This window comes from Ictidomys tridecemlineatus, chromosome 16 (genome assembly GCF_052094955.1).
Source record: "Ictidomys tridecemlineatus isolate mIctTri1 chromosome 16, mIctTri1.hap1, whole genome shotgun sequence".
Taxonomy (NCBI): domain Eukaryota; kingdom Metazoa; phylum Chordata; class Mammalia; order Rodentia; family Sciuridae; genus Ictidomys; species Ictidomys tridecemlineatus.
Window position 1 is genome coordinate 13,447,782 of NC_135492.1, and position 27,872 is coordinate 13,475,653.

Consider the following 27,872-nt stretch of genomic DNA (forward strand, 5'->3'; position numbering starts at 1 on the left):
ATGACTTCTCATCATCCTCGACAAATGTTACCAGAGCAGGTAATAAAAGAGAGAGAGGGAAGATATGGAAAGTGTGACTTTGACTATATACAACCAAGAAAATAATGGGAAAATATAGGTGAGAGTAAAGTTCAAAAATTGTATTATAATAGACAAAATCAATCAGTAGTCCCTATTTGTGATAAAAAATTTATGGTCAAAAGACACCAGAGACAATTAATTTCTGAAACAAAAATTCAATGTATTTCAATTATTTTGAGGAGATTTATATGTCTTTAAGAATAAACCCACAGCCATTTTTGAACTGAAAGGCAATGTGGAATATTTGAAATCTAGTCCATGCATCAGTTTTCAACTTGGCCAATTATAAAAGTAGCACTGATTTAAAATTCCACTCAAACATTTGCACAGAAAAGTTGTTTCTAAAAGTGATCCTTTTGGGAGTTTCTTTATGAAATGTACATTTTTCTGAAATGAAAGTTGAATTTCTCCTTGTGCCCAAATGGATAATATTAAGAATTGTAGAAAAGTTTCTACTTCCCCACTATTGCTCAATGACAATTCTGATACAGATTTCTGGAAAGTGCACTATATAGATAATGCTATAAGTAACACAAAAACCATGTTTTAATATTGAAGATCACATCTTACTAAACATTATAGATTTTATACTGGAGGGAAGTTTTACAATGAATACATTGCATCAGTGTTTCACAGTAGTTCAACAGTATTCCACACAAGAGATATGAAGGCACTGAAATCATATGAATGTAAAATAGGTGACAGAGTCTCCAATAGTTGTTCACACCCTACTCAGCACCTCAGAATTCATACGAGTGAGAGGATGTACAAAAAATTTTTTGCAAAGCTTTTGGCCATTGATCCATCATTTTTGAAACACTGGAGGATTTATAGCATATGGAAACCCAAAGAATGTGCCCAAGACTGTATTCAAATTTCCGACATTTTTTAATTACTGACCTCATATCTGTAGCAAATGTGGAGTAGAATCTGTTCAAAGTGTGTACCTTAGATAACAGCAAAATATTTACAAAAACACCTTGACAAATATAAAGATGGTAGTAAGTTTCATATCTATGGCCCATTCCTTGAAGTATTTGGGATTTAGGAGGGAAAAAATCATTTAAATGTAGAAAATGGGTAATCGCTTTGGACATTTGCTGAAATTTTTCTTAACATCTTTAGGTGATATGATAGAAATAAGGAAATACAAGTATAGAATTGTGCATCTCTAAAAGGATATAATTTTAGTGTAAATCAACAATTACTAAAGAGTCTCATTTTTCACAAATGGAGAAATAATATTCCATTGGTGGGGAAAATTATATATATATATATATATATATATATATATATATATATATATATATATATCACATTTTACTTATCCATTCATCTGTTGAAGGAAACATAGGTTGGTTCTATGGTTTAACTATTGTGAATTGTGCTGCTGTAAACATTGGTGCAGCTGTTTCCCTCTATTATGCTGCTTTTAAGTCCTTTGGGTATAGTCCAAAGAGAGGGATAGCTAAGTAAAATGATGGTTCCATTCTGGTTTTCCAAGGTGTCTCCATACTGCTTTCCATGGTGGTTGCATCAATTTGGAGTCAATCTCATGAGCAATGTGTGAGTGTTCCTTTTTCCCCACAACCTCACCAACATTTATTGTTGCCTGTATTATTAATGATTGCCATTCTGACTGAAGTGAGATAAAATCTTAAAGTAATTTTGATTTACATTTTCCTAATTGCTAGATAGGTGGGGTGTTTTTTCATATATTTGCTAATGGCTTATATTTCTTCTGTGAAGTTGTCTGTTCAGTTACTTAGTCCATTTGTTAATTGGTTATTGTTGTTGTTGTTTGTGTTAATTTTGAGTTTTTTATATACCCTAGACATTAGTGCTTTTTCTGAATTACGTGTGGTAAAGATTTGTATAAAATCTGTAGATTCTTTCTTCACATTATTGTTTCTTTTGCTGAGAAGCAGCTTTTTAGTTTGAATCTATCCCCTTTATTTATTTTTGATTTTTAATATTTGTGCTGTAGGGGTCTGGTTATGGAAGTCAGATTGTGGACCAACATTCACCTCAGATTTTTAAATGGCATCCCAAGTTCATGAATGTTTCAGTTTTATTGTTTCTCTTACTATCTTGCCTTATAGATCTACATGTTCTAAAGAGACATGAAATGATCTAGCTTCACATACATGATTTTCTGATGACTGTTATTTTTCAATATGTAGCTGCAGATGGTTTAAAATATAAATATATTATTTCAGACTTTAAATAAAGCACATCCATGCCTTGTGTAGGAAATATTCCATCAATAGATCAACATCAAATCTATAATATATATAGATATATATATAAAAACCTGGATTCAAATGCATGCAAATCCAACCAAGAGTGTGTCCCATAACACTTATTCTATACTAGTTCTACACTTTTGAACCTCCATGAAAGCTCTTATAAATCCAAAGCCTGATACTCACTCCCCAGACAGTCTTCTTTTTTGAAAATGGTATGATGACAAAGGTTGAACTCAGGGGCACTCAACCCCTGAGCCACATCCCTATCCTTATTTTATGTAGAGACAGGATCTCACTTATCTGCTTAGTAAATTTTATTCACTGAAGCTGGCTCTGAACTCATGACCCTTTTTCCTCAGCCTTCCAAGCTGCTGAGATTACAGGCAAATACCTCCATGCCCAGCTCCCCAGAGAGCCTACTTTAACTGGTTGGAACCCACTTGTTCAGTAATTGTGTCCTAATCCTCACAATTAGAGATGAAATTATTTTCCTCTGTATGAAAAATCATGGCTACAAAGAGATTAGACTCTACAACACCTAATTATTCAGCATGTCCACATTACAACAAAGGTGTGGTCTGCAATTCTCCACCTCTCCAATGAGCTCTTTTTGGCTCCACAAAGTTGGGAGTACTGGCCAACCCTCTGCCATGGCTCATTCAGAAGCCTCCAAGGAAGTGACTGTATATGAAGGACAGTATTGTAGGTGGCATGTTGGTGATTAATTGGCTATGCCAGGGAGTAAGACAGAGCCCAATTCACCAAAGGCACAAAACTTTCATGTGGTTGGTCCAGGATGGGAGCTGCATGAGGGGATACTTTTACTCCACCCTTGATGTGTCTTTCATAACTGTTCATATGCTGAAATAGTTGTTCAACGACTTGCACCCTTTTCCTGTTTTATTTTTCCCTCTCATGTGGCTTTGGAGGTCTCATGCTTTGGCAATTATTGTGACTTTCTTCTTCAGTTTTCCAACCTCCCTCATCACATCGATGTGGAATTTCTGTCTGTGGATATTAGTTTTCATTTTATATGTTTCCATTTAGTCCAAGTTTGTAATTACCTATAGAAAAAACAAATGTTTCATTCATTATCGTGCTTCTACTTACCCTTCACATGTTGATAATGGCAGTATTCAAGAGCTATCTTCTGATTTCTACAACTGGAATATAAGTGGGTCTGCTTGAAATAACTGTTCTTTCTTTTGACTCCAAATAATGGGGATCCTTTTCAATATAGCACTTTAATGCTTTTATGTATATTTATATACAGTACCCAGGAGACTGAGCCTGCTTTTTACATGGTTTTTTCTCAGAGAAGGTGGAGTTGATAATGTAGGTTTAGAGTGAAGTCCAGCTCAGACTCTGCCTTGGCTCTGACTAGATTCCATCTTCCTGTGATTTCTAAAACATGTGACCTATAGCTATTCTTCTTCTTTTCTTAATTTTAATATTTCACTTAGAGCTTGAGCCAAAGGACTGTAACTTTGGAAAGGATGACTTACCAAACCATCATTACCCCCAAGAATGTGTGGTCCATGTGCAAACTAGGAAAGAGGGGCCTACCACACATTTCAGGGCTTCAGGGAAATTATGGGGGTGCCAGGAGTTTCTCACATCAAAATAGAGGCAATAAAAGTTGTGGGACAGGTTTGGACTAATTTGATTTAGGACTAGAATTAGAGTAATTTAAGTTTCCTTATCAACATGAGAAAATGATCTCAATCAAGACCCTTTCCCAGATGTGTCCAGGAAACTTGAAGAGTTTGAAGCCCAGATCTCTTGGATTGCTGTTATCCATCAGAGAAGACAATAAAATTGGGAGAGATGTCATGTCCCACTGGGGAAGCCACAGTTTTGTGTTCTCCAGTGGGAACTTCTTGCCTTTCTACAGACTTTAAAATTACAAATCTGCAGAGACAGAACTAAAATACATCCTTTCCATAAAACTTAAAAGTGTTTGTGCTCTGCTCAGCTTATTCAGGTGACAAAGTATCTCTGTGTCCTCAGATTCAGAGTTAGTGTGGCTTCTGAAAAGGGCATTGGAGGAGGAAATTCGGTCTACTAGTGAGCTTTCCCAGTAGCTTCTTTGCTTATTAAAGTAGTAAATATCTATAGAAGACAATATCGTCATTGCACCATACACAACATGGTCCTCTGACCTCATTAGAACTGTTGGAGCCCAGAGGACCATGTTCTGTATGGTGTAATGAGGATGTTGTCTTCTAAACATGTTTGCTTCTTTGAGATCCTGCTAAAATGAGTCAATTTTTCTTATAGGGAATGTCAGTTTTACTTCTTCATTTTTCAATTTAATATCTTCATGGGACATAACTTACATATGGTATGTGATGTAGAGATTTTAAACACTACTTAATATCAGGGAATTAATAAGTTTTAATATTTTGATTGATAATCTTGCTTTGGTCATCTTCATGACTCAGAACCATTATGGTTTGAGTAATTGTACATTTTGAAATCTTTAGAGGGAAATGAGGTTCTACGTTCAAAACCTCATTTTATAGAATGGAATCTCCCATGGTTAAGAATTTTCAGTTGGTAAGTGTCAAACAAGAAACCATGATCAGAATGAAGTACATTAAATATTTTAGAAAACCAAATAAATGTGCTGGTAATTTCCAATTTATTGTGGCAAATTATAGGCTTGTGAATATAATTCATGATAATTTGGAAGAATATGTTTATGTATTAGTCCATTCTGTTTTAATCACTAAAAACCTTTTGAAATATCTAATAATGGAAATGTGTAAATTCAGTTTTGTTAGAGGAACATTCAGGACACTTGAAACCCATCCTTCTCTGGTCATTTTCAGATTTTTTTTTCCAAAATTCAATTTTTCATGTCATTAGCATGCACAGATAAATGTGACCTTAAGACACAGAGAACAAGATAAAGCAGGAAAGCTGAAAGCTGAACTCGACTCTTGTGGTGAGCCGTTCCTGTGGACTATGGTCACCATTACATGATGGCGCTGGCTCCGCTGTGGTCTGTGAAGGACAACTCCATATCAGAGAGAGTTGGCGTATTGTCAACTCCTTATCAGAGAAAGTTGGCGTGTCGTTCTCTAGCACCCTGTGAGAAGGGTCCACGTGGCAGCTTCGCATTGGGGTTCGAGGTGCTTTATTAAGGCTGGGAGGGGCATCCAATTATGATTCCTGGGATTAGAAGAATTATTAGAAGAATGTCAAGGGCCTGAATAAACTGCTGATAGAAGATTCCTGAGTCGCGTCTTCCTTGCGGGCAAGGGGGTCGTGACAAGTGGTGCCGAGACCCGGGAGAAAAGAAAAAAGAAAAAAAAAAGAAAAAGAAAAACCCAGGAACCAGAACTTTCAGCAGTCAGGGAGGCGCGCCGGTAAGTCCCAGGTAAGGTGGGACCCGCTGTTAAAAAGCCGAGGCTCCTCTATACATAAAGAGGGAGCGTTAAAAGGTACCTGCTCCTCTGTAAATAGAGAGCGCGTTACATCTCATAGCAATTGCACTCTGTATTTTCATTTTTGTTTTCTGTGTATTTTCGTTTTTGTTTTTGTGTACTTTCACTTTCGATTTCTGTGTTTTCTTGTGTTGCGTCATGGGTGCCCTGACTTCAAGTCCACTTCTTCTGGCCCTAGATGGCCTTTTACATTCCAAAGGACTGGAGGAGAAACACAGTACCTTAGAGAAATTTTTACAGAGGGTAGATACAGCTGCACTGTGGTTTTTATTTTCAGGCAGCCTCACTACACCCAGCTGGGATAAATTAGGCAAAGACCTTGATTTTGCTCGTGAGCAAGGCATGCTAGAGGGCGGGGTGATACCCCTCTGGAAGATGGTCCATAGTTGCCTTACAGATGGCAGATGCCAAGAAGCGCTTGTTAAAGGGCAGGAAGTTTTTGAACACTTGCATGAGGAGAAATCAGAAACAACAGAGAGTGAAGTGTCTCAGGAAGAGGGGAGTGTGCGGGGCGTGGAGAATGGGAGGAGGCTGTATCCAGATCTCAGTGTGCTGTGCACGCCCCCATGCGAAAGTGGGTCAGAGGTAGAAGATAATGAAGAGGAGGAGCTGGAGACGCTGTCTTGGCAGCTAGGGAGTTTAGGTACAGGGAACAGAGATAAGCAAGGGCTCAAGAACAGACAGCCTCCCGATCCGCCTCCGTATGGCGGGGGTGTTTCGGGACGAAATTTCCACGCCCAAACATGGAGGGCTGTTAACTCTGAGATGGGTCTTGCTTATCCAGTTTTTCAGGATGATAATAGGGGAAGATTTCATGAGCTTTTGGATTTCAAAATTGTAAAGACCCTGCGCACTTATGGGGTTGATGCTGCTTTTACACTAACTCAGGTAGAGAATCTGTCCAGATACTGCATGACTCCCTCTGATTGGGCTAGCCTCATTCGGGCTTGCGTCTCCTCAGGCAAATATTTGGACTGGAGAGCATTTGTGCTAGAGGGCGCAGCAGAGCAGGCCGCCCAAAATTATGCAGCAGGACACCCCCATTGGGACAAAGACATGCTTTTGGGGCAAGGGAGATTTGCTAATCAACAGACAGGATTTCCTCTTGAAGTATATGACCAGATTTGCATTTGGGCATGGAAATCACTTCCAAATAGAGGAGAGGTGTCTGGTAACCTGACTAAAATTATACAAGGCCCTACAGAACCCTTTTCAGATTTTGTAGCAAGGATGGTGGATGCCGCTGGAAAGATTTTTGGAGATCCTGATAGAGCCATGCCCCTTATCAAGCAATTGGTCTTTGAGCAATGCACCAAAGACAAATACCCATAACTTGGCTCACCGAGGAGCCTGTTTTGGTGCCTCAGTGGCCCCTTCCGTCAGCTAAATTGGCAGCAGCCCATGACCTAGTTAAAGAACAACTTGACTTGGGCCACATTCAACATTCTACTTCTCCATGGAATACTCCCATATTTGTCATTAAGAAAAAATCAGGGAAGTGGCGCCTACTGCATGATTTACGAGCAGTTAATGCTCAAATGCAACTTATGGGGCCCATTCAAAGAGGGCTGCCGCTGCTTTCCTCTGTTCCTCAGGGCTGGCATATCATTGCTATTGACATTAAAGACTGTTTCTTTTCTATTCCTTTGCATCCTAAGGACTCACAGCGTTTTGCCTTTACCCTTCCCTCGTGTAATCACGAGGAACCAGATCAAAGGTTTGAGTGGGTTGTTTTACCACAGGGAAGGTCTAACAGTCCCACGATTTGTCAGATGTATGTAGGGAAGGCACTCGCACCTCTCAGACAAAAATATCCTTCCATCAAGATTATTCATTATATGGATGATGTATTATTGGCAGCCAAATTACAACAGTCAGTTTATGAGGCCTATAAAGACCTGGTGAAGCTGTTAGCTCAATATGGATTACATATTGCGCCTGAAAAGGTTCAAACAGGGGATTCTATTCAGTATTTGAGAGCGACGATTGGATATGACATATTAAAACCACAAAAAGTTACTATAAGAACTCAAGATCTCCAAACTCTAAATGATTTTCAAAAACTGTTGGAAGATATTAATTGGATAAGAGGTTATTTACATATTCCTAATATCGTGCTCCAGCCTTTGTATGCTATTCTTAAGGGTGATCCAGATCTTACTTCCCCTCTTACCCTCACTAAAGAGGCCAGAGCGGCCCTTATAAAAGTAGAAGAAGCTATACAACATGCTACTCTATGCAGGCTCCAGAGTGATAAACCTTTCCAGTTATGTGTGCTTGCCACTATGCGGCAGCCTACTGGAGTACTGTGGCAAGATGGGCCTTTACTATGGATCCACCCACATGTATCCTCAGGAAAATCTTTAGAATACTATCCTGATGCTGTTGCAGCGTTAGCACTTAGAGGGATTCAACAGAGCATTCAATTTTTTGGACAAGCACCTTCTTCTCTTATCATACCCTATTCTAAAGTTCAACTTAATGTTTTGTGTGCTACTCTGGACAACTGGGGCATTCTATGTTGCTCGTTTCAGGGGGATATTGATAATCATTACCCTTCTCATCCATTACTCCATTTTGTTAAAGAGCATCCTATCATTTTCCCTAAAGTAACTTCGCCCACTCCGATTCCGGGGGCTGTTAACATTTTTACTGATGGCTCTAAGTCTGGAATGGGAGCTTATGTGATTAATGACTCTCCCCCTGTCCAGCATCAATTTGCTCCTGGAAATCCACAATGGGTAGAACTACACATTGTCATTGAAGTTTTTAAACAGTGTTCTTTTCCTTTCAATCTCATTTCGGACTCCATCTATGTGGTGCAGGCGCTCAAAATTCTGGAGGCTGTAGGAGCTATTAGTGACACCCATGCTGTGTCTGCTTACTTTAATCAGCTTCAACAGCTTATCCGTAGCCGTACTGCCCCTTTCTATCCAATGCACATTCGGGCTCACATCTCTCTTCCTGGCCCGTTATCACAAGGTAATGCCTGTGCTGACTCGGCAACTAGAAGCCAGTTGGTATGCTTGGCCTCCTCCTTAGAAGAAGCTAAATTGTTTCATCACAACTTTCATGTCAATGCTATGACACTGCGCAGACGTTTTTCCATCTCAAGAGCGGATGCTCGTCAGATAGTATTACAATGTCCCCATTGTGTCACATTTCTTTATCCTCCTACTTATGGTGTAAACCCACGAGGATTGAAGCCATTGGTCGTCTGGCAAATGGACGTAACTCACGTGCCTGACTTTGGTAGCCTCAAATATGTACATGTTTCTATTGACACATACTCTGGAATTATTCATGCTTCTGCTTTATCGGGAGAAAAGGCACGTAATGTTATTACTCATTGCTTAGAGGCATGGGCAGCATGGGGTGCACCTGCATCCCTTAAGACTGATAATGGACCTGCTTATACTGGCAGACAGTTTACATCTTTTTGTTCTACTATGGGAGTACAACTTGCTCATGGGTTGCCTTACAATCCTCAAGGGCAAGGCATTGTTGAACGTGCCCACCGCACCTTAAAAGAAACCTTAGAAAAACAAAAAGGGGGAATAGGAGTTGACCACACTCCTAAAGAACGCCTGTCCTTAGCTCTTTTTACCATTAATTTTTTGAATTTGGATATTCATGGCCGCTCTGCGGCCGATAGACATGTGTCCCCTCAGCCCTCTGTGACTGGCTATGTTAAGTGGAAGGATGTTCTTACGGGCCAATGGAACGGCCCTGACCCCGTGCTGACATGGGCACGAGGATCTGTATGTGTTTTTCCCCAGGATCGCACGGAGCCGCTGTGGATCCCTGAATGCCTGACAAGAAGAGTCTCGAGATCTACTAACCAGCAGCAGGAGGTGCCACAACAGTCCCATGATGAGAAGCTTCATTCTGATGAGTGCTCTGGCTCTGATGCTGGTGCCAACAGTACAGATGGCACCAATGCAGTGGTGGGCAGTGGCAAGGGCATGGCCAATGCCAATGCCAGTTCATAATAATTCTAGTGTCCTCCCCACTCTTTTTTCTACCTCATGTGAGATGTCTGCTCCTTGTACCTCTCCTAGAGGGGACATAGAAAATATTTTTAATCAGTCTCAAGTTAATCTCACAGGAGTTTTTTGTTTCAGTCTTGGGAACACTAATTGTATTAGCCTTAAGACCAAAAATTTGACTAACTGGGAGGACCCATTGCGGTCCAGTCGAGTCTCAGGGAGTATTCTCAGTGCTGTATTGAGCCAAGTAGTTTCAGGGAAGCAATCGGGCTCAGGGACCCCCGCAACTAGCTCTGTTTTAAACATAACTACTTTAGCTATTATCTCCGAGGTATTAATCCCAATGCCTCCTTCTTCTAATAGTACTTGCTATGCCACTCATTTCAAGGCCTCTCCTTACTGTACCTCTAATTTTGATTTTCCCCCGACATTTCCGCCTTGTCAGGATCATTCTTGGGAGAAACATCATTTCAATGGCTCATTTCCAATGAGAAGGGGGCTTCAGCCGATATTTCCACATTGGCTCAATTACTAGGAGCCAAAAGTTGGCTGGCTAATGTTTCTGGCACTACTAAGGAGAGTGAACGAGGTAATAGGCTTACATCTGTTTCGTTCAACTCTCTGTTACATTATGCCACATTGCCTCCTGCAATGGTCTGTATCCAATCCCCGTTCCTGTTCCTTTTAGCTAATCACACCTCATCGGGGATGCTGGATTGTTCTATTATTACCTGTTTCTTATCTGAGTGTTGGAATGGTTCTTGGACTGTAGCAGTAATTATGAAAATTCCAACTTTTGTCCCAATCCCAGTCACTGCGGATCCAGATAAATTTCCTATTGTAGAGCTACTTAGAGTCCGCAGAGATTTTGGAATCACAGCAGCTATAGTGACAGCCGTGGCGGCATCTGCTGCTGCAGCAGTTACGGCCGGAGTAGCCATGGCCAGTCAAGTACAAACTGCTGCCACTATTAATCAAGTTGTTCAACAAACGTCCACTATACTTGAATCGCAAAATGCGATTAATCAACATATTTTGTCAGGGATTTTAGCTACCAACCAGAGAATAGATTTTCTTCAAGCTCAGGTAGAAGAATTGGCTGACCTCGTACTTTTAGGCTGCATTGACCAACGTGCACATTTATGTATAACCTCTGTCAGATTTAATGATTCCAGAAATGCTTCCCACATCATTGGTGGATATCTGGCCGGGAATTGGTCCATGGAAGCGGAAGACATGATCCAGTCTCAACTAACCCAGATAGCTGTCTTGAATAGTACCCGTGTCGATCCCGTGACTCTGGGTCAATTCACCAATTGGATATCTTCTGCTTTTTCCTTTTTTAAAGAGTGGGTGGGAGTAGGCATTTTTGGTGCACTGTGTTGTTTTGGTATGTTCCTCTGTTTGTGGTTTCTCTGTTGCCTTAAGGCTCGTAGTGCTCAAGATAAGGCTATGATCATACAAGCTCTTGCTGCTTTAGAAACTAGCAACTCGCCACAGGTCTGGCTTGCGCATCTTAAGCACTAAACTTTTGACATGGTCATTGCACCCCAAGTTATTATAACATTGCACTGGGATTGACATGTCTTTCCTCGTTATTCTCTTAGTGTCAGAAAGCCCTTGCACTCTGCCGGTCTTGCTACCATTGCACGCAGATGGGTTTCTACACTAGTGCCTTTGACATGGTCGTTGCACCCCAAGTTATTATAACATTGAACTGGGTTCGACATGTCCTTCTTTTGTCTTTCTTTTAGTGCTGGAAAGCCCTTGCACTCTGCGGGTCTTGTTGCCATTGCACGCAGAAGGGTTTCCACACTGGTCTTTATCTATCACTTTAAAGTCCGTGCCTTTCTTTCAGGGTGCTGCCAAGTTGTTTGTAGTTGTACTTCTGCATGGCCACAGTTCAACCTCAGCTATTCCCTCTTACTCACCATCGTCACGATACAGGATGCGAGGCAAGGCACTGCACTTGAGTGATCCATTGAGAAGAGGGACCTCAAGGGGAGCATGTCCTATTGCATGCGGGTTTGACATGTCTCCGCCCCGCCCCACGAAAAAAGGCGTCGGCTGATATGGTGTCAGGTCTGGGGAAGGCGCCCCCTGGGGCTGGCCCATACTATGCAGCCACTTTTGCACAGTGGGATAGGACCTCTACTCTTGCCTGTATTGTCTTAGTGAAACAAAAAGGGGGAGCTGTGGTGAGCCGTTCCTGCGGACTGTGGTCGCCATTACATGATGGCGCTGGCTCCGTTGTGGTCTGTGAAGGACAACTCCATATCAAAGAGAGTTGGCGTGTTCCCAGCTCCTTATCAGAGAAAGTTGGCGTGTCATTTTCTAGCACCCTGTGAGAAGGGTACACGTGGCAGCTTTGCATTGGGGTTCACGGTGCTTTATTAAGGCTGGGAGGGGCCTGAGTCACGTCTTCCTTGCGGGCAAGGGGTGTCGCGACAGTCTAAATTTGATAGAGCTCAATATCCTGCCATGTCTGGCCCTAAGAATGGGGTTCACAGTCAGAATTCTACTTTTTGTCCTGTGCCAGATTGGTGACCTCTGTCTGGCCTGAAACAAGCTCTGTACTTTCTTACCTATACACCTTCAGAGTGGTTGTTATATACGGAATCAGGACATGAGATTTTTGACTCATATAAATAATTCATATTTGAGAGTAGCTGTGGTCCAAGGGGTTTTCAGTTTCTCTTTCCTCATCAGGTGGCACCCACTTTTTAAAGTGCATCTTCCAATGTAGGTGAGCATGATTTTCCTAAATGCCATATTTTCTCTGCTAATTCAGTATATAATGAAGTATTGTTCCCAGAACATTTCAAATTATATGGAGTTTTAAGTCATCATTTTCTCTTAGTTTTGTATGGAATTTAAAAAGTGAGTGTGTGTGTGTGTGCGTGCATGTGTTTGGTTGTACTTTTACATGAGAGGAAAATGTGGTTTTAACATGAAACTCTTTAATAAGTATTTATACCTAATGCCAGGTGTGAAGATGCATGTTCATAATCTCAGCTTTTTAATATACTGAAGACAAGGGGATCAATATATTGAGAATAAGAAATATAAAGGGGAGGTGAATGTTGCTTAGTGTGTAGGCACTGATGAGTTTTACCCTTGATATTAAGAAATCTTTGAAATTTTGTTTATTTGTCTTTCATAAGCATATACAAGTTGAGGGCTCCATTAAGAAACTTTAGAGTGTGATGTCTCTTCAGTATCTGCCATGTCTTTGAGTGGCTATGAGGTAACAATTACATGAAGCTGACTCAAGATGCCCACAATTTCTATGTTTGTTGAATTACTTAAAAAATGCCAACCTGTGTGTGATCCTCTCTTCCTACACAGCAGCTTGTGGCCAAGGAATAGAGCACCTTGTTGTACTAGCTGGATACTCTAGATACTCTAGAGATTACAAGAATATCCTTTATACATTTCATCTTAATAGATCAGATATTGGAATATCAATATTATATTCCCCAAATGTTAGGTTAAACTTCCCAGGAACGCATTACTGCTCAGATCTATTGATTTAGTAACTGAAGAGAAAGACAAATATAATTTTGTCCTAGTCATGTAAGGAAGATTGATTATAAGGGCACAGATTTGAAAGGAGAATATGCTGTAGCAAGGATTTAGAAAAAAAAATCCTAGTGTGTTTGTGCAGATGTCTTTAAGGAAAAACTCACTATATGCTAATTGAAAGACATAATGCCTCAAGTTTGGGATGGTAACTAAATATTTAAGTACATAGGATGGTGGGTTGAGCATGTCTCACTTAGTCTAACATTTTTATTACCTATAAAATGCAATTTATCACTAATATTTGAAAGATTTCAAAAAGTTTTCAAAGAGAAAAGATAGAGGCCAATATCAAATAAAATTGTATTCAAACTAATGTAATTTTTTGAGCCTGTAAAAGAACATCATTGAAGGTTAACTAAGATATTTATTGTATCTGTGGCTATAATTTTTTTCTTGCTGTGTAGCTAGTTCTAGAATTTCAGATTAGAAAAATTCAAAGATAGGTTTATTAGCAGCTTTTGTTTTTCTAAATCTAAATTGCAATATTTCAAATTCATCAAACATAAGATATTGATGCATCCAAAATCTTAGGTTGTCGAGTGTTTCTTTTTAGAAGAAATGGCAAATAAATAAGGTGAAAGGAAAATGGACCAAAGGAAGTTGGAAAATTTATATTTTGGGGGGCATATCAGGACATGCCAGTAATCATAACAACCTGGAGGTTGAGGAAAAAAGATCAAAGTTGAAACTTAGTGTAGCAATGTAGTGAGAGACAGTCTCAAAAAATAAATAAATAAATAAAAGGCCTAGAATATATCTTAGTTTTAGTATACCCGTGTACCAAAAAAAAAAAAAAAAAATCAAAATTCCAAATGAAGGATCCTTTACCCTGAAGCCAATGAATACTTAGGAATTTTGAGAAAATTGTGTGTATGTTGGTTTGGGCTGACATGAGATGGATCAATATTCTAAGGGTTTCACATAAAGGAAATTACCTAGAGAATAGTAAATTGTTTTTTTAACAAATATTTTATCTTACCCTTGAATGTAAAAGTGTACAATTAAATATTTTTTATAAAAAAACAATGAGAATATTCAAAATGAGTATCTGAATAAGCATATTTAAAACAGTGAGGATCTTCTAAACCATATTGGGAAGGGGACTCTTCTGTAGCAGAACATAAAAATTAGATGAAATTCAACCAGTTATTTCCTAAAATGGGCTATATAAGTGTCCCATTTTCCTCTGATATATTTTTTTTGTTTTATGCAAGGTTTCATTTCTCAAGTTTCAGATTTGCATAACTTATAATATGCTGGTATACATAAGTGTGTTCTTTTATATCAGAATAAGTAACTTGAGTAAGTAGATGTAGAGACCCCTAATTTATAGGAAGTGAATCATAAATATAAATATTATACTATTCTTGGGCTTGAAACTGAAACTTCAGTTAGTAAAATTTGATAGTATTGAACACCAAACATGTGAGATCTGTACTAGATGGTATAAGAATTATTGAATTACTAGATGTTGAAATATTGGTTGTTGTGCAAGTTTGCACATTTGGTATCAACAGTGGTTGCAGAGTCCGGAGTGGTGGTACAAACCTGTAATCACAGTGATGTGAAAAAAATGAGGTAACAAGAAAGTAAATTTGAGTCCAGACTCATTAATTTAGAGATCCTAAGCAAATATGTAAGCCCATGTATCAAATTTAAAAAAAAATCAAAACTTCTTGAAATGCATTTCAGGGGTACAGTGCCCCTGGATTAAAACTCTAATTAACAATCAAACAAACAAATAAACAAACAAAAAACAAAAAACAATGCTCTTTCCGAAGAAAGACATCACAGATCAGAATGTTAAACTAACTTCATGTATGCATTGGTTGACTAGTGATAATTGAGTCCTTGGAAAAAGGAGTATTTGCATGCTGTCAGAGAGGGTTTAGCGTGCCAGAACCTTTCAGAATTTTTTTCTTAACTGCTTAGTATTCTCTCACTTTCTACTTTGAAATGAGCCAATTGAAGATACAGTTTCACAGTGAGAGTGGCTTTACAAATTTGGGAATGTTAAACCTGAAGTGTCAGTTTCCTTATGAACCGAGAGAATAACCGTCTATTCACTTAATTTGCTTTTTTATTTTTAATTTTGTGCCATGTAATTTGACCCAAGTACCTAAGAGTTTTGTAATAGTTTAATAGTTAAAAATTTTATTCTTTTGTTTTAGAAGTGAATTTTGATGTTGTGGTCTGCAGAAGTAAAAGTAATTTTTTTAAATAGAGTATAGATTTATGGTATATTTAAATAATGAGAAGATAGACAACTTTGGAGATAACCATTCAAATATATATGTGGACTGTTGAAAGTTTGGTGTGTCCTTAGTGATCTCTTATGTCTTCTACACACTGCGATGACCACTGTTGTATGAGTATAGTTATTACTTATAATTTTGCTATGCATGTCTCAAGTATCATTGCTTTGTTTGGTTGTGCTTCCTTTGAATATTCAATAACTAATTGCAACTATGATTTATCCTTTGGAATTATGTCGGATATTTTCCCACTTTATTGCTTCAGTGTTTTGTTTCACATGTGCTGCTCCCTGGGTTTTATTATACCAAAATGATCCACCAATTTTACTGCTTATAATGAATTATTGATGCTTGTTATATAGCTCAGTTGGTAGAGTGCTTGCCTTTCATGCACAAGGCCTTGGGTTCAATCCCCAGCACCACAAAAAATGTATCTTATTGAATGGTTGACCTCACTACCTTATGTGAAAGCCACCTCTTTTAACTCTCATTAAAATTTGTATGAAATTAAATACTATGTCATTAATCATATGATTTATGTGATATGTATTTACTCATTTTTATTTCAGGAGCCATTGACATTAAGGGATGTGGTCATTGATTTTTCGGAAGAGGAATGGAAATGCCTGGACCCTTCTCAGCAGACTTTATATGAAGATGTGATGTTAGAGATCTGTAGAAACCTACTCTTTATTGGTGAGCCTAAATTTCATTCAGAACTTCTAATTAAAATCCAATATTTAATTTTTTAATTTATAGAGTATCTTCTGCCACAGACAAGAGGCAGGTAAGGTGTCATAATGACAAGGATGCCAAGCTGCCAAGATTTATTCATATCAATCGGTTAATTTAGGTCATTGGCATCCCTTCTATATATTGTTCACTTTATTTCTAGGAAGGTTAAAAACTTAGCAACATTATGCAGCTTATTCCTCAGTTATATACTAACTCCTAATGTTAGGAGTCTTGTGTAGCTCTCATGAAAGTCCATTGTATAAACTTAATGTTATGTGGACACGTTTAAGCTCAGTGAAACCTTGTGTTTATCTATTTATTCCCAGGAGCTGTGTGCCAGAGATCTTGTTTTAGGCTGATAAGACTCCGTTACAAAGCTTTTCAAGCAGGTAATTGCCATAGCAGCATGACATTTGCACATGTATTTTATTATTTTAATAGTTCCTGGGGAAATTGCAGGGCATTCTAAGGGTGGGAAACAGAGTGCCTGTTACCCCTGGGAGTTTCCTCACCAGAGGAATGCTTCTCTTTATGTTTCCACAGTCAGAATCCCTACAGATTATTCCACAATGCCTGTGAGATACTTACAACCTGACATTTATTGATATTTGTGGGATCCCTAGAAATTTCTCTCATTTCCAAGTATTTCTATGTAAAACCGTTGTAATATATTACTATTATATAAGAGATTCTTTAATATAATTTAAATATTTATTCATTCAAAATTTTCTCATCAGAGCTTTATATGAATGCTTATATTGGATATTCTGTGAAATTTTTCCTCCATGTAATGAATAGCAATATTTCAAAATACCTGATTCTAGTGATTATGTAACTATTGCTGATCAATGTGGTTTAAAGAAGAATTTTCAGAGCTGGGGCTGTAGTTTATTGGCAGAGGGCTTTCCTCACATAAGTAAAGTGCTGTGTTTGATCCTTAGCACTACATAAAAATAAACAGATATAATGAATGCACTCTGTCCACCTATCACTACAAAAAAAGTTAAAAGAATTATTTCTATTGTAATTCAAGTGTCCAGAATTTTGTGGGTTACATTTTTCTAATTATTGTGTTGTTTTTTTTTCTTTTAGTTTCACTGTATAGAGCACTTCAGTGTTGTTCATTGGGTTTTCTCACATCAGTGATATTGTTTTTATTTCTATATCTGTATGTTATAATTGAATAGAAATTATCATGATTTGTCACTTTAGGAAAACATTAGTTGAAGTTAAACTGCACATGAACCACGGGGCAATTTTCAATCAAGTTTTCTATGCTTTTACTTACACGTATAAATATTACTCCTTTTTATATATGATTTATATATAGTACCTTGATTATTTATACTCAGTTCTTGTGCTTAATCATATAATGTGTCTATGCACACGCGCCCACACACGCACACACACACACACTCATACTTCAGATTGAACTCAGAGGTTCTTATAATATTGAGCTACATCATCACCCCTTTTAGACTTTCAGTTTACAATAGACTCTTGTTAAGTGGCTGATGATGAAATTTTATTTCCATGCCTCAGTCTTTCTTCCAAGTAGCTAGACTTAATGTCAGATTCATTATCTCTCTATATATGAATCTGTTCTCTTGTATAGGAGTAAGAATTTATCATTTTAAATGTAGTATAGAGATGTTTCCAATTCTGTTTATCTTTTATGTATTTGTCAGATTTTTAATTGTGATCAAAACTGTAACTGTGTAACTTTCCTGAATTTACAGTCTTATATATTTTGAATTTACTGGTCAGTAGTGCTCATTTAAATTATTTTTTAGGATTTCGTTTCTAAAAATTATGTATCACATATAAACTAAGTTCATTTTTCCTCCAAACAAGTGCTCCTTTTTCTCACCTTTTCATACATGATGCCCTTATTTTTGGTCTCTGTATTTGGCTACAGTAGATATCTTTCATACATAGAATTACCTGGTATTTTTTTTGTGTATGTGAATTACTATTTCACTTAATATACTATCTTAAAAGTTGATCATTGTAGATATTATATAATTTCTTATGTTTGTAAAGTTTTAAAACTTTATATTTCATTCCAAATTGCCTTTATGTAGTCATGTGAATTGTAATTTGATTGGCTTGTCACATTGATCTCTATTGAATGTTGTTTTAATGAGAATATATCTGTAAATATATTTTGATTTGACAATCAAGTTAATGGCTAATTGACATGCTTTCAGTTTTATTACTCATGCCTTCCTTATTTAACCTCAAGTTAACATAAATGTATAAAATATTGTAACTTTTATTATATTTATATAAGAAAGCATTTTTTAAAAAAATTAATATGTGTAGTTATGTATGTACCCAGTATATTCCATAGAATTGTTTAAATAACTTATTTTCTACATGCAAAAATAATATTGATTTTTTTTGATTGGTGTTACATAAACTTCAAAGATTACTTTGGGTGCTATAGGCTTTTTTTTTTTGTAGCAGATGTGTTTAACCTCTGAGCCACATCTACACCCCTTTTTTGTGAAGGGTACTGGGGATTGACCTTAGGGGCACTTGCCCACTGAGCTACATCCCAAGCCCCATTTTGTATTTAATTTAGAAACATGGTCTCTTTCAGTTGCTTAGCACCTTGCTTTTGATGAGGCTGGATTTGAACTCACAATCCTACTGTCTCAGACTCCCAAGCTGCTTGAATTACAAGTGTGTGTTATCACACCTGGCTGGCAGCTGTTTTTATATTTCTTTTTGTTACAATGCCTAGATACGTTGCTTATGGGCCTTGATTATTTGCTGAATTTGGCTTTAAACTCATATTCATAAATTTTAAATATCACTTTTGCTTTTGATTTCCAACTTATTATGTTATGTTAAAATACAATGTCATTATTGTAATAACTGTTAACATTTGTTTTGTGCTTATAATCTGATATTTTTGGAATAATATTCTATAGACTATCGAGAATATTTTCTTTAATGTTTTTTTGAAAGTTTTTTTTCCCCCCTAGGGTAACAATGCATTGCTATTTTTTATTCTTTGCATTAATTGTGGATTAATGTCTCCTATTATTTCTTTGTTGCTTTCTATGATGTTGAATTTTGTCTGTGTTTTCTTTCTCTATATGAAAAACATTATTTGAGTTACAAATATATTCACTATGATTGATTCTAGGGATTTGTCATATTTATCTTTATATCATATTCTACTTTGTCTCTTATTTATATAAATATTTTCAATAATTTTGAATGTAATATTTGTTTTATTCTTTTGTTTTTAGTCTTTTTGTGACCTTATATCTTTTGTAGATTTACATCTGACATAGTTATCATATTTTTAGGTTTAATCTTGTTAGTCATATTGTGTTTTGATTAGTTTTTTCTTTCAAAATAGTTTATTGATACTTAAATTACTGATGAGAAAAAACATACTTCTACAATTTTCAACTATTGTTAATTTCTTATATTTTTTTACTATTAAATGATGCCTTAATTTGTAGTTCATACATTTTTACGGTGGTATTTTTCTTCTACTTTTTTATCTTTGGTGTTGATTTTTTCATTACATTGGAATTATTTAAGTGCTTAAAAACAGTAGAATAAATTGGAAATAACATTCTTATATTCTTAAATGAATATACAACTAATTTAAATCCACATACTTTACCAAAAGAATAGGTTGTTATATTTTATAAATATATGATAGGTGATGATACATTCTACTGTCATGTATAAAGAAAACATAATGAAAAAAATAAAGTACTTAGTTTGTACTACATTTTAATCTGAATTAATTTTGGTTTCCTAAAACAATCAGTGTTTACATGTGTTTTCATGATTTGTTATTGACATCACACCTACTTTTCTAATTTATACTAATTAACAAAGATTTATGATAATTTGTATGCTTTAGTTTTCCACATTTGATAGTAGAATGAAATGTTTTATGTACAACAATGAAGGAATAATATATATATATTTGTATGTATTTTTCTTTTCTATAAAAGCTTTCAAAGTTTATATGATTTCTGTTATGTAGATTAATTTTATTGGAAATATTCCACTGATTATTTTTTTTACAGCAGGTCAAGAAGTGAAGCAATTTTTGAATATTTTCATATCTTGAAAGATGGATTTTATTTTTAAAATTCAAAATAATGGTATTGGTAGATAAAGTATTCTAGGTTCATATTTTCTTTTTTTTTCAACATTCCTACCTATGTATCTCAATTCCTTTCTGGAAGTCTTCTGCAAAGAAATCAACTGTTAATCATAAAAAAAATCTTTGTAAATAAAATTTTTCTTTTTATATCTTTTGATATCTTTTTATATCAATTTTTGTTGAAGAATTTTAAAATTTTGAATATAAATTGATTAACTTTTGTCTTTTATTTACTTATTTATAGGGAACTGAACTCAGGGGCACTCAACCATTGAGTCACATCACCAGCACTATTTTGTATTTTATTTAGAGACAGAGTCTCACTGAGATGTTTAGTGCCTCACAATTGCTGAGTCTGTCTTTGAACTTGTGATCCTCCTGTCTTAGGCTCCCGAGATGCTCCGATTAAAGTCATGCACCACTGTTTCCAGCACTACCTATTTCTTTTAATTAATTTTATACATTGATATATTTTCTTCCTCAAATTTTTAATTTATGAGACTTTGTGTGTGGCAGGGAAGAGGGGGTGTGCTGAAGATCAAGGCCAGCCTTTTGCATGTGAGGCAAGCAATCTACCACTTAAAATGTATCCCAATTCTGAGACTTTTTTAAAAGAACATTTCTAGTATAAAATTTCTAATTTTTCTGTTGGTTTCTTTTGTGAGTTTTTTAAAATTATGTTCATTTTTATTTAGTTTAATAAATATCTTTCAAGTGGTCATTGGGCATTGATTACAAAATTAACAACATAAATTTTCCGACTCTCAATTTTTTGTTCACTTGAGATGATTATATCCTTTGTGTGAGCTATTATTTTCATTGGGATTTTTCTATTTAAAATCTGTTAAACTAGATCATTATAATCATTTTGTAAAATATTTCAAAGTTAGAATGTAAACAAAACCACGTCATGTTCAATGATATATAAATGTAATTTTATATAATTGAGAATATAAGGCAGTGAAAAGCCGGTTTTAAATAAATTTCAGCATTGTTCAAATAAACTGTCTCAAAAGAAAGTATAAACATAGAAAGTTCTATGGATGTAGTTTAGTGATAGAATACCACTGTGTTTAATCCTAACAAATACTCCCCCCCAAAATAAAAACATAACTAAATAAGAAATTTATTTTCTTCAACATTTGAGTCACAGATGAAGTTTAAATATGTTGGAGTGAAGGGCTGTTGTTGTAATAACATCACTCAGTTTGAATGCTGTCTTCATCTGTGGTGCTATAAATTGGTAAGATGATTTTCAAGGTTCTCACTGCTTTTTTCAGCATATTGTAGTAAATTCTATATATTTCTTGACTATTAATGGCCTTGAATCCTACTGTTCTTTGGCTATTCCCCCCCCACCTTGATAAGGTTTTGTATATTAGAAGAGTATATTCACCATAGTGTTGTAAGTAGAATAACTTACTATTTCAATTTTTTTCAGGTATGACTTCTAATCCAAACCAAGAATTTTCAGAAGAACAAGAAATAAATCATTTTTTGCAAAACTTGATAAAGAGCAGGTATGTATACCAAGACAGTTAATACTTAATTTTAAACAAGAAATAGAAATTAAAAGAGAGGGAAGTTCAGAAAATTTTTAATAAAGAGAAAAATATCATAAAAAATTATTTACACAGAAAATTATAAATTCATCAGGTTATATTATTACCAGCATCTCAGAAGACTGACTCCTCAACTTGTGCCAGCCACTTTTTGTTTGGTTAAAACTTTTAAGTACATTAATTGTAAAATATTTACTACTCAGTATTTTGTGTAAAACTACTTACAATGCACAGTATTTTCAAATGCAGAAACATATATCAAACTACATGTATATCCAATGTTTACAGGCCATTATAAAGCTGAATCTTTAAAATACCTTCAGGAAAATAGTGATTCAACCAGTTTACTCAGCTTTACAAATAAAATTAAAATAGAAATGGGTATTTTAGTGAAAAAAATCTAAACAGTTTTAAAATGCTTATTAATCAGTTTTGTTTTAACTTTTAATAATCTCTATGTGATTGCACATTAGATCATAGTCTACAGATCACTAATACAAAATTGCAATATTCTAACCTGTCTTTTTTATGAAGTAATAAAGAGGTGATTTTCCAGACAGTATAGACAAATTGTCTCATTATTTAAACAGATGAATAGAGTTTCTACTTAGAGACAAGAAAAATACTTAGATTAAGGAGAAATGGAAATGCTCCAATACGCCTCACTAGAACTTTCTGTTGAAAAGAACTATTGAGTAATTAAATATGTTTAAGGTGAAGGTTTCGTAGGCATTGCTTTTTAAATGCAATAATAATTATTAAAAGAGAAGAGTAGCAGTTAGGTCCTTCTAAAACACATCGAATAAGCATACAGCTCATCTGTCATGTACAGCAGGTGAAATAAAGGAAAGACTCAGGAACTTCTAGCACAGTCTTTCAGAAATCCAAAAGCCCTAATGGCTTGCAGGAATGCATCACACCCCAAAAGGAGATATGAGGGTCTTATGAGAACAGTGTAAGTGTTCTGACACTCTTCTGGGCTCATGCTGAGGGGCAGAAAATATGCCTGGGACATTAGCAATATGAAAAGTGTGGGGCTACTGAAGAACAATGAAGGACTATAGCTTCTAATTCTAAAACTTTTAAGACAATTAAGACAGCCACATTGGTGAGGTAAGACCACCTTGGAATGGGGCATGGCTTACCATGAAATATCCTTTACGAAACAAAGATCTATAATGTCTTTGTCATTCCATGATTCTGTCTACTGTTTCAGAATACCATTTTTGTAGACCCTTCTTCCTAAAACTTGATGGTTTGTGTCAAGGGTGCTTGTAAATATTCATTTATAATGTAATTTAACTTGAAGCAGTCTTTGTGTAGTTACCTATCTATTTATGCCTCATAAGTTAGCGTAATCATTCCATGTCATGGGACCTCAAGCATCCCACCTGAGTCATTTACTTCTTTTTAAGGTGGCTAAGTGATGAGCCACCTTAAAAAAAGTAATATCTGAAATAAATAGTAAATGAATATGAGACAGGGCCATAACTTATGTTATAAGAGGTAAAGCACTTTGTAGATTCTCTAGACCACATAGGATCTAAAAAACAATGACTAGATAATTTTTCCATTTTTCATTTAAGGGAGTGTACATCAGGGGTAGGAATGAGATTCTAATAGGAGGAGTCTTTCTTCATAAAGTTTGATTGGCATTCTGGCAAGTCCCTCCTATATCTGTGATGCTATGTGGCTATGTGGCTCTAATGGTTGGTACCATCTCCAGTGCCATGATAAATTTAGACAAAACTAGGAAGTATACAAAATATACTGGATAGTCTTAAACCAGCCGTATTTTAACTGTGAGTCCTCAGATACCATACTTTTTTCCCTAAGGCTTTCATGCTTTTTTTAATATTTCATGCACAGTTCATCGATATCTTTCACCATCTGTCATGCACTGCTTCATCTTTCATAGCAACAGGGATTTTTGCCAAACTCCAAGTGAATATCTTAAAAAATCTATGCATTCTGTGGTTGTGGGTGAAATGGGAAAAAACTTTCCAAGTGTGAGATCCAGAGTCTTCCTCGATCCTATACATGTCCGCAGTGAACTAAATCCTTTTGCCATTAGAGTTTTCTAATGCCATAGCACTATTCATCTGTGCATCTCAGACTATGTTTTCAACATTTCAAAAGTATTCTCTAACTGATTTTAGTGAGCTAGTTACATAGAAAGAATTTTAACAACACCCTTAGTGATAGATATTTTTGCTGGAAAGTTGAACATCCCAGCTCAGATGTAGTTTGCTCTTTGCCTTAATGAAAATGCTCTAGCACATCAGGGCCATAATTATATCCCAGTGCCTGCAGGATTCCCCACAACTTAAAACCAGACAATGGTGTGTTGGAGGCAAAGTGGAACTGTAGGAATATGCGGCATTGACTAAGCTGGAGAGAGACAACAACACATATGGCAGTCATATTTGGAGACTTGTGTGTGCTTTTAAATATATTTGCATAGCATTTTGTAATTATACCCTTCCTCTAAAAATTGAAAAATTTTCTGTGTTGTCTATTTCATGCTTTAGTCACTGGAATAATTTGAAATGCACCATTTTGTAAATATCCACAAATATTTCTGTAGACAAGATAAAAGGAGGAGGAGGAGTTGGAGGTGGAGGAAAAGAAGAAGAAATTTCTGAGTTTTAGTAGGCTGATTGTTACTTTACAAAAATGATGAAATGAATAATTTCTCTTTTTGGCAATTTATGGAATTATAATGAATGTGGGAGTATTTGTACTTACCTAGTGTTGCTTAATTTAAAAGAAGATGCAGATACTTGGAGAGACATCTATGTTTATGATAAGTCTTTTAGGACCTATAGACAATCTCTACCCTAGGTAATTAGCAGTATATTAGATTTGGTGTAAAACAGTGTACATTCTGTGAAATTCATTAAAATTTTCTTTTTTTTAAAATCCTAGAAAACACCCATGTGATCATTTAAAAGAGCTTTACAATGATAAATGTGAAAAAGGTTTTAATCCATGCCTAAAACTTATTTATCCAAGCTTTCATAATCAAGAGACAAATTACAGATATAAAGTATGTGAAAGTACTTTTAATAAAACTACAAGAATTTCTGAACTCCAGAGAATTAATGTTTGTGGGAAGCCCTACAAGTTAAAAAAATATGTAAAAGCATTTAAAGAGTCCTCAATTGTTTATCAGAGCAGTGATAAATCCTCCATAAGTAAAGATTGTGTAAAATATTTTACTCCAATCTCATCCATTACTAAAAACCATAGGCTTTACAATGGAGATATACCTTACAAATTGAAGAAACGTGAAAATGTCTTTAAGTGTTGCTCAAACCTTTTAAAACACTACAGTAATTATACTGGAGAGAAAATCTGGAAATGTAAAAGGGGTGTCAAAGCTTTTAATCAAAAATCACACCTTACTGAACACCAGAAAATTTATACTGGAGAAAAGCCATACAAATGTAAAGAATGTGGAAAAGCTTTTAATCGGAAATCACACCTTACTCAACATCAGAGAATTCATACTGGAGAAAAGCCATATAAATGCAAAGAATGTGGCAAAGCTTTCACTCAAAACTCATGCCTTACTCAACACCAGAGAAATCATACTGGAGAAAAGCCATACAAATGTAAAGAATGTGGCAAAGCTTTTAATAAAAAGTCAACCCTTACTCAACACCAGATAATTCATACAGGAGAAAAGCCATACAAATGTAAAGAATGTGGCAAAGCTTTTAATAAAAAGTCAACCCTTACTCAACACCAAAGACTTCATACTGGAGAAAAGCCATACAAATGTAAAGAATGTGGCAAAGCTTTTAATCAAAAACCATACCTTACTCAACACAAGAGACTTCATACAGGAGAAAAGCCATACAAATGTAAAGAGTGTGGCAAAGCTTTTAATCGAAACTCACAACTTACTAAACACCAGAGAATTCATACTGGAGAAAAGCCATACAAATGTAAATAATGTGGAAAAGATTTAATATAAAATCAACCCCTACTCAACACCAGAGACATGATACAGGAGAAAAGCCCTACAAATGTAAAGAATGTGGCAAAGCTTTTAGTAAAAAATCGACCCTTACTCAATACAAGAGTATTCATACTGAAGAAAAGCCATACAAATGTATAGAATGTGTCAATGCTTTTAATGCAATATCTCTTCTTAGTCTACCCCAGAGAATTCATACTGGAGAAAAGCTATACAAATGTAAAGAATGTGGCAAAACTTTTAATACAAAATCTCACTATTGTCAACACCAGAGACTTTATACAGGAGAAAAGCCTTACAAATGCAAAGAATGTGGCAAAGCTTTTAATCAAAGATAATGCCTTACTTGACACCAGAGAATTAACACTGGGGAAATGCCATACAAGTGTAAAGAATACGGCAGAACTTTCTATCAAAAATCACACATTTCTCAACACAAGAGAATTCATATTAGGGAGAAACCATACTACTGCAAAGAATGTGGGAAAGCTATTTTATTAGGAAAAGAATTGTTGTTCACCAAATGGACATACTGGATAAGAGCCATGTAAATCTTAAGAATTTGGCAAAGTTTTAAGTATGCTTCAAGTGTTAACAAGAAACAGATCATTTATAGTTGAGACAATTCTCACAAATCTATACACTGCAAATGTCATTTGTTGTAAGATCACACCTCATTGGTCACGAGAAACTTCATACTGGAAAGAAAAATTACAATTGCCCAGAGACAGCTCCGCAGCGCTGACTCCATGAAACCCCAAACTTTGCCCAAACTGGCCATTACTCAGGAGCCCATAGAAATGAGCAGGAAGCATGTTTGGATCCTTGGTCCTCTTTCCTTCTGTGGACCTCTCCAGGTTCACTCGTTTTTTCCTCAGTTTCTTTGTATTGATTGAATTTAATTCATCTTTTTTTCCCCAAAGCTATCCCTGGACTTAAAGGCCTTTTTTGTACCAAACCAACTTATTAATAAAAATGTCTTATGCCTGAAGTCTAAGATCACATCAATGTTTTCCCCATAACCTCAGATGGACAGCATGTTCCTTTGTAAATGTCTTATTTATCTTATTTTATTTTGGGGGTATACCGAGGATTGAATTTAGGGACACTCAACCACTAAACCACATACCAGCCCTTTTTTGTATTCATTTAGAGACACAATTTCACTGAGTTGCTAAGGGCCTCAATTTTACTACTCAGGCTGGATTTGAACTTGTGATTCTCCTGTGTCAGCCTCCTGCACTACTTGGATGGCAGGCATGCATCACTGCATCCAGAAGTCAATATCTTTTGTCTGTAGTTAGTTAACAAATTTTACTCAGGTTTTCATATCCATAAAAAGCATTCAAATATATTTTTGTCAGACTTTAGGCATCAGATTCTGGCTTTTAAAATGTCCTACATGATACATCTTAGCTTTCTACATCAAATGCAGAGTTTACAAGTTTGAAACCAGGCTGAAAAACAAAGATATTGAACAGCAAAATTCAATGCATGTTGTGTTTAAATCCACACATGTAGTTGGTGTGAATGCTTTCACTAAATAGCAGGAGGCCTGTCCATGACCCCTGAGGGCCCTGATCCTCCATTTATGACTTTGAGCTCCTGAGCCTCCAGAAGGTCTGCACAAATGAGAAACAAGCATACTACATTAACCCACCCCTAAACATACTATAGCATTTACTAGAAAGACCAGGGGAAGCACTGTGTGTCTTTGTACCAATGTGAAAGTCTGCTTGCATATACATGACATCTGTTTTAGAGAACACTCAGAGAGTACCTGATGAAACATAGTTGCACTTTTATCTTTTAAAAGAAAGCTGCAGCCATGCACA

At 36.0% G+C, this 27,872-nt stretch overlaps 1 pseudogene; it reads left to right on the plus strand.

Moving 5' to 3' along the window:
- On the plus strand, positions 1-26,588 carry LOC144371208 (uncharacterized; annotated as a pseudogene).
- The last annotated feature ends 1,284 nt before the right edge of the window (positions 26,589-27,872 follow it).